Consider the following 12,541-nt stretch of genomic DNA (forward strand, 5'->3'; position numbering starts at 1 on the left):
CATATTCGCTTCAAAGCCCCGAGTCGGTTGCAGGCTTTAGAGGCTTTCAAAAGCATATAACCCCCCTTTTTTTGTAGTTTGCGCATGTGTTGTAACGTTGTGATGTTAGCACTTGGTCAGCCTAAGACACACACACCCCATGCCCATCATAACTTCATTAGTCCCAAATTTTCCCTCCAAGAATGCTCCTGCAAAGATTGGCTGTCAACTTTCAGCAGGAAATCTTCCCGGTGCTATATCCATGGAAGTTTTGCATTGGCATCTTGGGTTTTTTTCCCAATTGCTTCAAAGCCCTGGGTCATTTCCAGGCTTTAGGGGCTTTCAAATGCATGTCATCGTCTCTCTCTTTTTTTTTTTGTGGTTTGCTCATGTGTTGTAACATTGTGACGTTAGCACTTGGTCAGCCTGATTATGACTGCAAATCACGGGGAAAATGTCTGGTTTCAGTCTCAGAGCACTGATGATGGCATTGATTCAGATCATTCTCATCTATACGAGGTGATCAATCAACACCTACGATTTATGGATCAAGGTGGTCAGAAGAAGGCAGATTCTTCGGTCCTCTCTGGCACTGCAGTCCATCCATCCAGATCCCTGGAGAAGGAAGAAGTCTGGCAGACTGAGAGCACATTGGATTGCTCTGGCTGGTATCCATGTCTCCTATTGCTTCTGGGTCTATACGAGAAGCAGCAACTGGTGGGATGACCAGCTATAGATCAAAAACTTCCACATGTTCAGGAATAATAATAATAATAATAACATTCGATTTATAATACCGCCCTTCAGGACAACTTAATGCCCACTCAGAGCGGTTTACAAAGTGTTATTATTACCCCACAACAATCACCCTGTGAGGTGGGTGGGGCTAAGAGAACTGTGACTCGCCCAAGGTCACCCAGCTGGCTTTGTGGAGGAGTGGGGAATCAAACCCGGCTCTCCAGATTAGAGTCCCGTGCTCTTAACCACTACACCAAACTGGCTCTCATGGAAGACTTTCCATGAGCTGGTGTCATCCTTCTGGCACTGCCTGACCCTGCAGAATACTAAACTCCATCTCCCGATCTCTGTTGAGAAGAGAGTGGCCATAGCTATTTGGTACCTAGCCAACTTATCTTGTCTTAACACTCCCTACAGATCATGTTGCTGCATGGGAGGGTGTACCCAATGGCCTCAGCAGCCATCTCTCCCCCCTCCACAATCCCAGCCCAGGAACAACTCACCTGTCCTCCAGGAATTTCCGTACCTGGACTTGGCAACCACATGCTTACCTGGATCATTGGGTGTAGAAGTGCTGATCTCCTGGAGATTCAAAGTGACCATGGGGTGGGTGAAAAGCTCCTCGGACCCCTCCCACAGAGCTTGGATCCCACTGCTCACAGTCTGCAGACAAAACAACGCTGAAATATTACTGTTCTTCAGAATTTTAAAAAAAACAACGGAAAGAGCAGTCAGTTGCTGGGGAGGGAGGGTGTGATCAGATCTGCACATACCAAATGAGCCCTCGAGGGAAGAGAGGGGGTGGGAAGAGAATCAATGATCCCATGGAAAAGGAGCAAGACAACACCACTGCCACTACTTGTACTTGTGCACTGCCACACAATGCTTAAACGTTACTGTCCTTTGTTTAAAGGGGAAAAAATGCAAAAATAGCAGTGGGGGATGCTGAGGAGGGAGGGTGTGATCAGATCTATACAAACAAAATGAGCTCACAAGGGAAGGGAGAGGGGCGAGAAGAGAATCAAAAAGGATCCAAAAGCTAGTAATTTGGGGCAACAATAACATAACTCTGAAATGTTAAAAAAAATGGCAGACAAAGCGGTCAGGGATCAGTGGTGGGTGGGTGTGGTTACAGCCACACAGACCAATCAGCTCCGGAGGAAAAGGAGGGGGGAGAGAAGCAAAAAGGGGACAAAAGTGTTCACACTGGCATTAATCGGGCCAGCCACGAGTGGGCAGCAGCTTAAAAATAAAATTGTGGCATGTCCACAGGGGGGGAAATTGGGATTCTGTGGGATACTGCAGACAAAAAGTGGCACTGTGTCCCATGACTAGCTTGCAAGTGTGAAACCCCTGCAAACATGGGACATGGAACCGGTACGGACATGCTTTTAAAAGGTACTTTAAGTGTGAAAAGTACCTAAATCTCTTGTACTCAACTGTTCTGAGCTGGAAACTAGTTCCTGTTCTACACTTAGAACTTCTCCCCAGACTAAACTGATCCTTTAAAGGTAACCCTTCTTTAAAGGTAATCCCATCGCACATCTATAACCTCAACCACATAAGAAGTAAGCACATATCATTTATAGGCAGTTTTGTCACCTCCTTTCCCGGACAGCTTTGGTATTTTACAGTAACTGTTTTTAAACAGTAAAAATTCTACATAAAAGGGTGCCTTTACAGCTTATCACACCACCAGTCTCCCCATTAACTGCTTTATTATCCAACAATGGCTCTTTAGTATGAATGCAAATTAGTTAATTCAGAATGGCAGGCATAGTATATAAAAATTATTAGATATTCCTGAGGCGATGATTCCTGGTCTCTTGACCTGAGAGAAAAAGCAACTATACTTCTGCTAAATATAAAAGTAAAAAAAAAAAAAGGGGGGGGGGTTAAGCAGAAAATAATTCTCTGGAGATAAAAGAAGGAACGTGTATATTCCAGAAACTGTGACGTTTGTGTTGTCTGTGTGATTGTTTTATTATTTATTTGTAATATATATGAAAACAAAAAGTTCTCAAAGCAGTTCACTTGCACAGAAAAATTCTATAATTTTCCTTCCTTCCTTCTTTTTGCTACAATTTCTTTGGCTCTTTCTTGCTAGTTCCTGCAGGCCTTTCTTTGCAGATGGTGTTACAGAAGTGTTCGTTGCGGTGGCTGTTGCAGATGCTGGCACAAGCAGAGCTTTTTTATCAGCTGGAACGCAGTGGAACGGAGTTCCAGAACCTCTTGAAAATGGTCACATGGCTGGTGGCCCCGCCCCCTGATCTCCAGACAGAGGGGAGTTTAGATTGCCCTCCGTGCCGCTCCAGCGGTGTGGAGGGCAATCTAAACTCCCCTCTGTCTGGAGATCAGGGGGCGGGGCCACCAGCCATGTGACCATTTTCTCCGAGGGCAACCCACTGAGTTCCACCACCTCTTTTCCCAGAAAAAAAGCCCTGGGCACAAGGATATAAAATGTTCTTTCCTCCAACCCACTTTCAGGATTTTAGCACCTTTTCACCTTTTCCGCAGCAACTCCTACTGCCAGACTTTCAAATTGTACTGCTAAAACATGGTAGGATTTAAAACATGGTGCACAGTTTGATTCTGGGAGCTGCAACATCAAATCTCCCTGTAATCCATCTGTGCATGCACGTACTACTCGTGCAGGCACTGTAACATTGTGGCTAATGATTTCCAGGTTTCTCAATAAAGTGATAACTAAGTGGTAAATTTCAGAGGGGTAGTCATGCTAGTTTATTATAGCAAAAAAAACATTTTCCCACCTTAAATAACAGTTGATTCATTATGGATAAACTACTTCAACAAAGGCACATAAACTGGAATATAGTCAGAGTAACCTAACAAAAAAACAAAAGTCTAAGCAGTCCAGTTTGTCTTCAAAGCAATGGCAATAAAACTGATAAATATTCAAGGGGGAGCAAAGCAGTGGCACACAGGTCACTGCTTCAAATCATTCTTTCAGATGCCTGCAGTGCCATCCTAAGTAGAACTTCAGCTTTCTACGTTCAGTCAATGGGTTTAGAAGGGTGTAACTTTGATCAAGATGGCACTAAATGGACACCTATTGATGCAAGACAAACTATTCCCATTTTAGCCAGCACCATCCCAACTACAGAGGCAACTTGGCTGCCAAAATTCCAGGGGCATTTCCTTCTTCTGTTCCTTGGAGATAGCTCAGGTGTGTTGGAATTTATCATCCAGCCAACATGGTGTCCCCTTTGTTGTTGTTTGTTTACTTACGGCATTCATTCCCCCTGTCTCTTCCCAATGGAGACACAAAGTGGCTTACATCATTCTCCTCTCCTCCATTTTATCTCATAACAACCCTGTGAAATAGGTTAGGCTGAGAGTGTGTGACTGGCCTAAGGTCACCCAATGACCTTCCACAGATTGGGGATTCTTCCAGATGCTAGTCCAACCACTGCACAACACTGGTTAGCATATCATACTAGGATCTAGGAGACCCAGGTTCAAATCCTCATTCTTCCATGGATACTCTTTGGGTAACCTTGGCCAAGTCTCTTACTCTCATCCTAACCTTAACAACAATAACAACATTCGATTTATATACCGCCCTTCAGGACAACTTAATGCCCACTCAGAGTGGTTTACAAAGTGCGTCATTGTTATCCACACAACAATAATCACTCTGTGAGGTGGGTGGGGCTGAGAGAGCTCCTAGAAGCTGTGACTGGCCCAAGGTCACCCAGCTGGCTTCAAGTGGAGGAGTAAGGAATCAAACCCGGTTCTCCAGATTAGAGTCCCATGCTCTTTAACCACTACATTAAACTGGCTGTTAACACATGTTTGTTGTGTAAGGATAAAAGGGAGCATGGGAAAATGATGATGGCCACTTTGAGTAGCCTTTGGGGAGAAAAGTCGGGTATAAATAAATAATTACACATTTACATTTTATGCTTAAATTGAGGGTTAATGATGATCTGGGAGTAATATTTAGTCCAGATTTGAACACTAAAAATATGCTTGTCAGATTTTAAAAGAACAACAATTAAATAACATCCCTGTTACTTCCTGATCATTTCATATACTACTATTACATTTCTCAGCATATGACAAGAAGGGACAACTCTAGTTCAACTCAAAATTTTGCATAATTCTGGTCCAACAGCAAATTTCATTTCATTTATGGTTTCTCCATACTTAGGACAGAACTCATTACCTAATTATTAGCAAACTTCAATAAGAAATATTTCCATTAAAATTGATGTTTTTGTGTCAATTGAATTTAAGTAGCACACAAATGGTGTAAAATGACTTTTCACATAACAAGAAGCATAAAATTGCCCAAAAATGGCAGGTTTGTCAAAGAAAAGAAAAATTTCCCTCCTGAACATTCAAGATAATTAAAAGAAAGGTTGCACTACATATTTTTACATCCCCAGTGATAAGACACAAGTAATTGGATAGTAGCACATTTTAAATTTTTGTCTAAGGAGCAAAGAAGATTGTACCATCCCTGATTCTCACACAACTGTTTTAAGTCTCATACTTATGGCTGGATGCAATAAAACAGGGCACTCTTTCAGTACTGCCTTGTTCAAAAAGACATTTTAAATCTCTCAATGGTTGATAAAAAAAATAGAGCTGCAATTTATGCTCCCAAATACTACCTTTATCTTAAGGCTCTTAAGGAGCGTTTTTAGTCATAATAGCTGATTTAGATAGATTCCCATGGTGCTGGATCATTGCTGATGACATTAATGGTTTAAGGCTCCCTGAATGTTGATTGATTGCCATAATCTGCTGAAACTATTTCAGGACATAGATTTATTATTATTAAGCCTATAAAATGGTGTCAGGGTCAAAGCAAGCTGAAGATTTGTTTTGTGATGCAGACATTACACAGGAGAAGATGAAATCTTTTAATAAATGTGAAATGCGGGAGAGAACAATGTTTCATCTTCTTTCACAGGAAAAATCTGCAGCCAGCTAATACAGATTATGGCAGTGCAAGGAGGGAGTATTTAGACTAAGACTGACCATGGAAATAATCTACAGGGGCACTGAACAAACTCTGAAACAGTCCTCATGTTGCTTAAGAGAAAAAAAAACTGTCATGCAGTCTTCTTGCCTTGCTAACCAATCCTCCTCCAAGCAGCAAATCTAATTTGTTATAATCCAAATTCAAATCCCATTGATTTTATATACCCATATGTTTGGATTTAAACCTATCTGACTTTCAAAAATCATTTGTCCCCCCCCCCATTTCCTCTCCCTGTCTTGGTGTATCTTTATAAAGACAAGAAGGCCATCTTATTTCCTGACTCAGAGTCAGGTTAAAATACAGGCTGAGGTTACAAGCCAATGGGACAGCAGAAGAAATCATCATTCCCGAGGGGAAGGAGGAAGGATGAAAAACGTAAAATGCCAGAACAGAAACTTGAACAAGCATTTTAAAACTGCACATAAGCATAAAGTGCACAGCTGGTGCCTTAAATGCAGGAAAAAATGTGTTAAGGTCAGATGCATTTTGAAGTGAATGCAAAATTTTGAAGGCTCAAGGGCTGGTTCACACTTTATATGGCAGTTATTTTCAGTGTGGCAAACACAGCATATGTATGAAGCTGTCTTAGACATTCATTGATCTATCTGAAGGGGGGGTACAACTACTTACTTTTGTATGTTACACTGGCAGCGATATCATCACACCAAGACAGATTATGCTATGTTTGGGACTGATACTTAAAGAATTGTCCCTTGTTTGTTGCTATGATGGTCTGTGCTTGAAAGCAGGGGACTGACCCGCCTTCACTCCCCCACTGTGAGGCAGATTTTCCTGCCAAAATTCAGTTTGCCTGCTTTTGCTGAGCAGCCCCAAGTAGCGGGTTAATTTTCATGGTTTGAAAGTCTGTTTGTCACACCCTGACAATCAGATATAATTTTGGCTTTTTAGGCCATCCCAGGAACTTGATGGGGAGAAGCAGGAGCCCTCTTCCTTTTTCTTGGAAATGGCACTGGAGACTGTGTAACAATCAAAAGGAAATAACTTTATTTAATAGGCAGATGTTGAATAAGTGTAGTCAGGAGAAGAAATGGGCACGAATCCAATTACGACCCCAAAAAATGCACGAACCAGGCCAGTTCATGGTTCGCGAACCATGGTTCGTGGAAGCTCCTTTCTATGAACTTCCACGAAGTGGTTACTGGTTCGGGTTCGTTTGGGTCGTATTGAGAAAGGGACAGTTTAAATGGCCATTTTTCCAAGGAAATGGCCGTTTAAACTTTTCCTGCAGCTTGCAAGCAGCAGGTCCCTTTAAACTATCAGCTGGCAGGCGGCAAGGGGGGTATCCCCACCACCACCTGCCAGCTGATAGTTTAAAGGGACCTGCCACTTGCAAGGCAGGAAAGGGCCCTTTAAACTATTAAATGCCCCTTTCCCTGCTACTGCTAAGCAGCCAGAAAGGGGTATTTAAACCCCATGAACCATGAACCATGAACTGATTCGTAACTGGCCCCAGTTCCGTGCCTCATGGTTCAGGTTTTTTTTGGTTCGTGCCCATGTCTAGTCAGGAGATGAAAGTGCTGAGGTAAAATGTTGTTGGTAGTACAGAATATACATTGAGTAACAGGAAAAATAGTTTCCTTGAAGCTTAGTTTCTTTTATTCTTGGTTCTTAGCAGTAAGAGGTGTTTTATCTAATACTTTAGTTACTGCAACATTTGCTATGACAGCTCAGATTTCCTGGAGTTAGTTTAAAACTGTTTTCCCTTCACAACAAACCCAGAGTCCTCCTCCAAGCCAAACCCTTTTTAGATAGTGGATAGAAGTTAATCTTCTCCTAGGAAGATATAACCCTTCTTCTTTTGGCTTGAAAGGGAGTCTCAACCTATGACCCAATCACTCTTGCCAAAATACACTCCTAATGTTATGGTGTCTGTGTCAAGTGGGTTCAGTTTCTACTGACACTTATACAAGAATTCTTAAATAGAACTCTTCTTCAGGGCAGTGTTGTTATAGTTAAGGCAAAGGTTTCCTCTTCCCTCACTCCAGAGGAGAACCTGTCTGACTTTCCCTGTCAGGCTCACTCTCAAACTCTCTCTGAACAAATGTCAGAAGCCAACTGTCAGCCCTTCAGCTGGGTTCTAACTGACCAATCAGAGAGGAGGGAGAAGCCTGTCACTCAAGCTCTCTATTCCAAGCAAGAGTTAACTCTTTCCTTTCCAACTTTCTGGCTGCTGCATTTAGAAAACCTTATTTCAAGTGCAGTCTGTCATAGATGCCATCACTTCTGGTGTGAACAGAAGCAACACCATCATGCTGGGAACATGTGTGTAGCCATTTGCTTGGGCTGCCTGTTGATGACAGGTGGTCTCCAGATGGTCTGCCTCCTCTCACCAATCACCAGTGATCACCAGGCAGAGAAACAAATTGCCAGGAATTTGACCAACACCAGTGGACACCTGACATGCCTAAGTATTGTGTACTCTAAAATGGCAGTGGCTTCTCAGGGTCTTCTATGTATCTGTGATACTTCATTTCTGAAACTGGAACTCTCAGCATGATATTTAGCCTATTCTGGATAGCATACTGGAAGGGGGAATCTTAACTCTGTGAAAGGGGAATCTTGTGGACATAACTGTATGTTAGCGAAACACAATTAAATGAATGAGGAAAGAAAAAAAGTACCAGAATTAAAGAAAGTAGACTTACAGTGATAACAGCTTAGTGAAAAATAATATAACTATGATGGAATTTGTAGAGACGAAATGAAATGCATGGTATATATCATGTAACCAAAAAATGTAAGATTTTTTATTAACTCTGCTATCAGAATAAGCTGGAACTAAAAACTAATTTTAAAAAAGAAAGAGGAATCTTGTGTATTATATGCAAAGTTGCATTTATATGTTTCTGGGCTCTTCAGTTTAGTAAAAAAAAATTACTCGGTGTGCGCCATTTTGACTGCTGTGAAATTTAATTTGGCCTACAAAAGATATCATGTTGAGACAGCTGAAATTTCTTTCTACATCACACCAAAGGATACAATAATGACATAATAAAAAGATAATCGATAAACATGGTATGCCATTTCCAAGTGGGTTTAATATTGTTATTAAAGAATCAACATTAAGATGTATAAAACATGCAAGACAGTTCAGATTACCACATCAATTTCCATACAACTCAATACAAAGACTCTTTAGAGTAAAATTAGTGCAGGTGCAATGTAAGCAAATCTAAGATACTTTTATACATGGCTTTCTTTTATGAGAAAGAAGTAAGCACATGGTTATCTCTTCCATTGAAATGAATGAGATATGAACATGCTTAACTTTCATTGGATTCTGCCTCACTGATCTATATCTCATTCAATATGGTTATTCACCCATTGATGAAAAAACCTTCTACGGAGAAGAAGAATATGGCTAATTATCATTCTATTTCTAACCCATCTTTTTTTGGGGGGGGTCTCTATTTTTACATAACTAGAAAGTTTACATAGAGGCAGATTTCCCAAGGTTCTGACTGGGTCCTGTATTTGTAGAAAATTGCTTATCCAGTCTGTGTATATGTGAAGAAAACTTGGAGTAGCTAGAACAATGTATAGAGAACCAAAGAACCAAAGAAAGACAATATCCATGAAACACCGGTCAGTGCCGTCAACTGAATCACTCTCATATTCCAGTATGTGCCTTTGGATTAATTTATAAGTATTTGGATGTGTGGGGAATCCCTTTGGTGCTAAAAGATGTAAAAGGAGATTAGGCATAGAAAGCGCATGTGGCCATTGATTCAGAAAACAAAAGTGAGCATTCAGGAGTTCAAAATGGCAAGACACTCAAGAATAGCCTAGGGTAAGAATTAACACAGTCAGCCTTGTGAGTGAAAAACTGATGTCTACAGCATGATTTTTGAAGAAAGGCAAAATTCCCAAAGAGAAGATAACGATGCATTATTTTATTAAACTGTGAAAAAAGAAATGAAAAGTGCAAAGCCGACCGTTTTACAAGAGGCTCTTTTGTGCCACAAGATTCACTTATTATTTCTTCTCCGAGAGAATAAAGATCTGATTAACAAAGAGAAGGCAGCGAGTTGTTAAATGGCAGTTATTCAAGGAAAGCACTATCCTTTGCCAACTAATGCTTAGAGCTGATTCAAATTATGTTTCCAGGTGCCACTGAAATCAATGAAGTACATAGATAGAGGCTGGGGTCACAATCCACCAGAAAATTGATTGCACAAGTTCAGTTGAAAAGAAAAGGTGCTTTGTACAGTGGTGTACCTTCTGTTCCACTGATTTCAGCGGAACTTAACTGTGCTTAAACTTTCTTTGGATTATATCTATCAGTACTGGGTACACCAGAGTATAAGTCATTGATTTGTCTTTTTGTATCAGACAAGAAGCAGGGCCCAAGGGTCTTTGGTACCATAGGTAAACTATGACTCTGTGGCTCAGGAGTAGACATGGGCACAAACAGCATTACGAACGAAAAAACCCCATGAACAGCCTGTTCGTCTGTTCACGAACAAGCCATTCGTGAGGCCCTATTCTAAACAAACAAGTGTTTGTTGCAAGCCTCGTTCGTTGCCTTCGTCAGCCGTTCATCAAGCCAAACAGTCTGGCTCCTTTCAATCAATTCCCCTGGCAACGGAGGCAGGGACTGAACTCTGTCTGAATTCCTTCTGGCTTTCCTTCTGGCTTTAACCCTTCAAAGTACTTCCAGCAGAGAGGCCCGTTTTTGCCACTGTGAAGAGAAAATGACAGCAAAGGGGGGGACCCATGGATCATGCCTTTCTTGAGGAGGAATCTCTCTGAAACTTGGGGGGTCTTCAGAAGACAGTGATGACTATGTCCCCTGCAAATTTGGTGGGTATTGGACATTGGGAAGGTCAGTTTGAGGGGTGTTTAAAGGGCCCTGCCCCTTGCACGTGGCAGGAAAGGGCCCTTTAAACTATCAGCTGGCAGGCGGCAGGGGGAATCCCCCCTGCCACCTGCCAGCTGATAGTTTAAAGGGATCTTTAAAGGGCCACGAACAACAGACACGTTTGTGAACAGGGTCATGTTCGTTACTGTTCGTTGTTCGTGGATGGCAATGAACAATGAACAGCTTGTTTGGGTTTTTTCTGTTTGTGCCCATGTCTACTCAGGAGTAGAGCATCTGCTTGGCATGCAGAAGATCCAGGTTCAATCCCCAGCATCTCCAGTTCAAAGGATCAGATAGCAGGTTATATGAAAGATCTCTACCTCAAACCCTGAAGAATTACTGCCAGTCTGAGTAGACAATACTGATCTTGGTAGACCAATCGTTTGAATCGGTATAAGAGAGCTTCATGTGTTCATGTGTCCTCCCCTAATTTAATATAGAGAAAATAAGAAGCCTAGAATGAACTTCTTAAATCTTTATTTACTTGACTTTTGAAATGAATGGGGTAAAAAAAACCCTTAAAATCTATTTTTAAGAACTTTACATTAATCCTAGTGACTCACTTCCATTTAATTTGGTGCCACTCAGAGCCCCGCACCTTAGATGACTAGTCCTACTTAGTTCACCTCTATGATAAGGTTGGCCTTAACAACCTTAGAGCAACCCTCGATCATTTCTATGTTATACTCAGAAGTGATGTAGTGATAGGCTTGCCACCCCCTTACCTTCAAACCAGGGGGCAGGGGTACCATCTGAGAAGTGGGGTGCTGGTCCATGTTTGCACACATGCACACAATGTAGGCCTTCTGCTAAAAGTCACTTCTGGTTTAAAACAGAAGTGATGGGGGCGCACCAGGGCCAAATCAGCCCGAAATATAGTGTGTTTGGGGGCCAAATTGGTCCTACTGAGCTCCCATCATTTCCTTTTTAAACCAGAAATGATGTCAGTAGAATGTCTCTGGAGAGAATGCATGCCAATTTGGCATGTGTTCCAGCAGCTCCAGCCAATCTCCCACACTAACCCTAGGTCGGGGGGGGGGGGAAGCAGGTGGGAGATACCCTGTCTGAAGAGGGGGCTGGCAACCCTACATAGCTGTGTTGCCAGTGTTGGTGAAATCACACACACACACTCTTTTCCCTACTCGTGCAGCCCTCCCACTAGTTGCCAGGCCTGGTCTGGCAAGCCTATCGAGATCCCAGTCCAACTCTCTAACCAGATGGGCTCACATCATCATTCTTATCTTCATTACAATAAACAGAGTCAAACTATCCTCTGGGTCTTGCTCTCCAGGTTCTCCTTCACTGCTGCCTTTCCTAAGAAAACTGGCTGGATTAATGTTACTCAGGCTAAAAGGATGCCTCCCCCTGTCATAACATATGTAAACAATTCACAAGAATGCTAGCAAAGACTGAGCTCTCAACTCTCCCGTCATTACAGAGCTATCTCAGAATTGTCTTTGTGCAACATAATCTCCATAAAGTGCCCTTGGGCAGGAAGCCATGGTAAGCAAACCAACAAGTTCACCACATTCACTTATCTAACAGGCCTTCCTAAGTAACACAATATGCTGCATATACCTGAAAGGGCCGTAGTATTGTTTTTTTTAATGATTTGCTAAATTTAATCGATACTTTACTAAATCAGGTTGTCATCTTTTCCTGTGATCTCAAAAGGTTCAGAATAATTTTTGATCAGTTATATTCCCCCCCCCCTTCCATTTTAATAGTTTCTGAAGTTAATTTAGGAATGTAACTCATTCTCTCTTGGTACCCTTCCCACTTGCTGCCCTTTGGAGATTAGTCAACATCCTTCTCTCAGCTGGTGCTCAAAGAGCTGCAGCTTCTCTTTCTGGGCATTGATTTAATATTTAAATTTTGACTTTATGTTGCTGCCCAGAAATGAATGGATCTTGCTTCTGTTCATCACC

At 41.9% G+C, this 12,541-nt stretch overlaps 1 long non-coding RNA gene across 1 annotated transcript in view; it reads right to left on the minus strand.

The window, feature by feature from the left end:
• Positions 1 to 520: 520 nt before the first annotated feature.
• The window catches only part of LOC129334248 (uncharacterized), a 39,045-nt gene continuing 27,024 nt past the window's right edge, over positions 521 to 12,541 (minus strand). The window contains exons 2-3 of the long non-coding RNA XR_008597498.1: positions 1,269 to 1,380; positions 521 to 594 (exon numbers count right to left, since the gene is read on the minus strand). This is a non-coding gene — a long non-coding RNA (uncharacterized LOC129334248). The remainder of the gene's footprint in view (positions 595 to 1,268; positions 1,381 to 12,541) is intronic.

Source organism: Eublepharis macularius, chromosome 8 (genome assembly GCF_028583425.1).
Source record: "Eublepharis macularius isolate TG4126 chromosome 8, MPM_Emac_v1.0, whole genome shotgun sequence".
NCBI classification, from domain to species: Eukaryota; Metazoa; Chordata; class Lepidosauria; order Squamata; family Eublepharidae; genus Eublepharis; species Eublepharis macularius.